Raw genomic sequence first — 5,152 nt, forward strand, 5'->3', positions numbered from 1 at the left:
TTGGACTCTAATGGAAGCAATTGGGATAATGATAATGAAGAAAAGAAACATCATTTTAAGCCTTAATTGGTTCGGCTCCCAATGCATTCACACCTTTTCGGTGAGGAAAACTCTTATTCTACCCCCTGCCGTCGATTCAATTCTGTATAAATCAAATGATATCTCTTGTGACTTGTTTAATCCGATTTTTTTATTTTGAAACTCTATGTTGCAACAAGTGGAGGACATTCAGAGATCATTTACACACATGCTATTCATACAAGTTAACATGAATAATTTAGTTTAGTGTTACATGAGCATGATATTTATCTCTCTCTGATCTTGGTTATACTGCTTGTCCTTTCACATGGAAAAATAAAACAACTTCTCACAGAGGAGAAGAAGTCGGTAATGACGACAATATAGGATGCACAAATTGTCTTTATGGGCCGACCGAGCGAAGCGAAGGAGGACCTTTATAAGGCCATTTTTTATAAAATCCTAAGTCATCAATTGACAGAAAAAGATTGGATTTTGGTGTCCCAAACCATTTTCAATTAACAATGAAAGGACTAACAGCCCCTCCATGTATCTATTTCTCACATATAACACAATATGATGGGTAATATAACACAATATGATGGGTAATCACATAAATTTATTGAGAAGAAAAAAAGGACACGGAGCTTGGAAATGTTGTAATCGTTGAGGGGAAGTTTAGCAAACTCCAGGGTAAAGTCACCTAAAGGTTGCGGGTTCGAATCCCGGCCATCTTTTTTTCCCCCTTTTTCGTTCTTCTTTCTTCTTCAGGGTTGAAATCGAGAGAGGAGATCGAGATGAAGAAAGAAATTGAGCAGAGAAGTTTGGGTTTGTGTCGAAATTGAAGAATCAGAATATGGGTTTCGAAGCGATGGGACTTTGATGGAGTTGTAGAAAGGGGATCTCTGGGCTGTTATTTTTGATGAATTTGAATCTGTTATAGGAGATAAAGCTGCTGTGAAGAACATAGATCGAGATGTAGAAACTATGGTTGTGTTTACGGAAATTTGAGTTGTATTTGGAGATTGACATGGTTGATTGGACAGAGAAGACTGGAAGAGGAGATGTAATTCTATGAACAGTTGAGATGAACAAGAATTGGATCTGGGAAGCGGAAATTGATGATAGAATTGATATGGATTTGATGGAAATGGCCATGATACAGTGTGTTAAGGGCTTGAGGTGAAGAACAATGGATGCTGTCAGTTAGAAATGGGTTTGGGGTGGTTTGTCAGGAAAAAAACTCTTTAAAGATCTGAGTAATGAATTAGAAGAACGTATTATTGGGTGAGATAATTGAAAATTCAAGAGGAAACTCTTTTGTGATTTTGTGATAATTGAAGAATTTTGAGCTTTCATAGTTATTTATTTTTATCTCAATTTCATTTTTCATACAGAATGCATAAGGAACAGATTGAGAAATGGCAGGATGAGATGAAGGAACTGAGATCACTGGATGCGATGAATGAAGAAGCAAATAATCGTCTTCATATGACTCGCTCGCTATTCCAGATTGTTCAGATGTGATCCCCATTGATAAGGTAATAGTGGTGATATTTACTGATTCTACTCAATTAGGAAATTTAGGATTTGATTTGTCGATATAACAACTGAAATTATATGATATGTGAGAGTTATGATGCGGTCAAGAAAGAGAGAAATAGGTTACTAGGTGGTGCAATTTAAGTTAACAGAATCCACATAGAAACGTTATAGAACTTTGATGACGAAGTAATTTGTTTATGTAGTGATTTTTTCTTATAATTCTTGCACGCTGTTTGTCAGTTTGGGAACTCGTAATAACATACTGATTTTTATGTTTGAAGAATTCCAGTCATATTAGTTAGCAGGTTATGTAAATTTATTTGGAATGCAGTGTTACGATGTGTATATTTAGCTGTTTTCTTTAATCCTGGACCTTTCTCCCCACTCCTGGTTAGATTTCAGGGAAGAAAATGCCACTAATAGATTACTTCAATTTGGCATCGCTAAGTGTAGTAGGGTCTATCTATGAACTTCATTTGTTGCTAATAGGTTGTTGAGGTGAGTTAACAGCTTACATGAGGGCTGGTGCTTCTTTTTCTGTGCACATAGGACATGCTAATTTAGTAGGCTGGATTAGAGAAATGGTTTGAGGGTTGTCAATTATCTGATCTGTACTCTCTTTTGTTATACATTTTCACTGAAATGGCATGCTTATGTATCAATAGGTTTTGGATACTTCACTGGGCTAAGCAAGATGTCCCTGTAGTTCTGATTCTTGGATTTTTAAGAGAAACTGATGATTTGGAACTTTGGAAATTCTGATTTTTTATTTTTTTCCTTTTTCACACAGAATCAAATGGTAGGGGTGATATTAAGGAACTGAGATCACTCGCTGTCTGCTTCAGAATGGTCAGGTTTTGATTCTTGATAAGGCAGTAGTAGTATTAGTATCAACAAACAAATAATAAGAATTTTAGTTTACACGTTTGAACATTAATTAGCTGTAAGTTGCTCATTTGCATCGAATTATTTGAATTGTTTTTTTAGGAGCATGCATCTAATGTTGTATAGTTTGTTGTTGTTCATGATAATACTGCTTCCAGATTCGTTTATGTCCTTCAGAATTGCAGTGGGCATATAATGTTACTTTTATTGTTATTGTTATTGTTATCAATTTTGTGATCCAATTTCATTTGTGGGTCTGTCATCCTTTCAAAACTGCTTCCCTATTCTTAATCCTTGAAATAGAAAATATCTGGTCTCCGTTGCTACTCTTTTACCGGTTGATCAACAGAAGTACAGAACCGTGCACAGACCACAGGATAGGGGTCTTGTGGCTCTTGTTGCGCAAGATGTTCCAGTGTGCTCTTTACCTGTCCTTACCCATGGTCCTAATGTTTGGAAGTGGCAAGCAGTGAAGGTTTGGCAGTGTTGTTTCTGGTGTTGTCATCAGTTGGAGCCTGGAGGAAGTACTATTGGCAGAAGATGATGAAGTTGAGTTGAGAAGATAGACATGAAATGGTGAGTTGTAGGTGCAGTTTTGGTGTTGGGATGTTTGAACTGGAATGGCTTGAACTGTGTTGAAAAATGCAACTCTGCAGTGAATGAAACTGAGATGCAGCTTCAGATGATGCAAGACAATAAGCTGGTGCTGTTATTTATGAATCTACAGAGTGAATTTGATATTGCAGCTGCAATTGCAATGGATGCAGTTGACTGAAATGAGTTTAGAAGATCAGTGCTGGTGAATGCAGTTGCAGATAATAGTGGTATTGACCTGCAAATGGAGTTCAGGCTTAGATGGAACTGAAAAAATGGGTAGCTGCAGTTGGTTTGTGTTGATTTGGTGTGAAGCAGTGGTCAGGGGATTGTAGGTGCTACAGTGGTGCTGCAATGAAGAAAATGGGAGAACTAGATACTGAGATTGGGAAGATATGAAGCTTCCGTAGCTGTGGAATGTGGCTGAACTGAAGTTGTGAGGCGTAGTGAGGCGCAGCAGGAGCTTAGACCTTGGAAAATTGGACCAGTCAGCTAAGCTGACTCTGACTCACCATCTGATTTGACTCAGTGTTTGACCGGGTTGACTCAGCTGACCTGAACGGATTGGCTCGTTTGGCTGGTTACTGGAAGGACTTAGCCGGTCACCTGAGCTACTTTCCCGGCCAACTTCCGGCGACCTAACATCTCTTTTATAGTGTTTCCTTCATTTACAAATATGAATCCATGCAATAACGTAGTGGTGTCGTTTCATCAATTTATTCGGTCGGCCCTCTCACCGTGGCAACGGTTGTACTAGTATGAAAAAAATGTTATCATATTTATGAAATCAAAGATGTTTCCTTCAAGAAAAATATATCAACAATCACCCAGACATTTCACTCTGACTATGTCAACCATATTAAAAAAACAACAAGATAGTTGTGTGTTCCACATTTGCAGCAGCACAAACTTGGGAGAGCTGGATCACGTCATTAGTTGACGTTCCTTATAGTTCTACTCTTGATGTTGGTCCGACAGTAATCATTCCTGGACGCCTTTTGCAGGTCAAGTTTATCTACCTTTGTCAAGTCATTCTCATTCCGACAAATAGCTTCCGTACTGAATTCCTCGTCGATATCATCACCAACATTTTTCCAGTTTTGGGTAGGTGCACCTAACACAATAGACTTTTTTTTATTTTCCTGGTCTGTCACATAAAATATTTGCTTAGCTTGGGAGGCTACAATGAAATGATTATTATGGAGTCCCAACTTATCAAGCTCAACCAAAATGTAGTCGAGTTTTTCTTTTGAGATCCCTGCTTTGTTAACCCATTTACACTTGAAAAGTGGCATTTTCAACGAATGATATGTCAGCACCCATATATCTTGTAAAAAACCGTATCCGCCTGATTTAGGGAAATCCCCGTTTTTCTAATGTGCGTGTCAGTTTCCTCTACGTAAACCCCGTTATTCTTGTACACGGAGCCATCACTAGATTATGTGCGAAACAGGTATCCATTGATATGATATGCTTCGTATGTCTCTACTTGTTTATCCGGTCCGATTGATATCCACCTTAAGTTCTCACTGAAGTTTTCCCTAGAGTCTTCCCACTCACTCTCAACCTGAAATACATTATAATTAAGGATTAGCTTTCGTCTCAATGCAAAAGTTACATAACAAGAGTGACATTTTTGCAAACTCTTACCACTCCTTGTAACCATTTGGCGAACTCTTCATTATGTTTTTGATCTATCTGTCTATCCTTCATACCAAGATATTTATCCTTCAAAAATTTCTGGTGTCATCTGGACAGTACAATGATTAATGTTATTATCTTTACAGAAATTCATACACAGAATCAGAAACTAATTAAATAAAATATGAGGTTATTTGGTTAGATCTAGTTATACTTACTCAATGTAAGGATAAAATTTAGGCGAATTCCGCAATACATAGAAATGCCCTTTATCAAACAGATCCTTATCGACAATAGGAAACTTAGCACCTGACATTGGTTTTTCCATGAAATTATAAGAATCTTCGCCATTGTCAGATCTGGTGGAATTCCGATTGTATCATTCATGCTTTGTTGGTGCTCACTGATCATCTTAATTGAATTTTCCTCAATATTCCCTTCAACAATGCTTCCTCCAGGTCTGTTTTTG

The 5,152-nt window shown here is 37.6% G+C and overlaps 1 long non-coding RNA gene across 1 annotated transcript; it reads left to right on the plus strand.

Moving 5' to 3' along the window:
- The first annotated feature begins 687 nt into the window (after positions 1-687).
- On the plus strand, positions 688-3,848 carry LOC113336981. Its single transcript, XR_003354069.1, has 3 exons — positions 688-1,305; positions 1,416-1,559; positions 2,354-3,848. It is a non-coding gene; the product is annotated as an uncharacterized LOC113336981 (long non-coding RNA).
- The last annotated feature ends 1,304 nt before the right edge of the window (positions 3,849-5,152 follow it).

Source organism: Papaver somniferum, unplaced genomic scaffold, assembly GCF_003573695.1.
Source record: "Papaver somniferum cultivar HN1 unplaced genomic scaffold, ASM357369v1 unplaced-scaffold_156, whole genome shotgun sequence".
Taxonomy (NCBI): domain Eukaryota; kingdom Viridiplantae; phylum Streptophyta; class Magnoliopsida; order Ranunculales; family Papaveraceae; genus Papaver; species Papaver somniferum.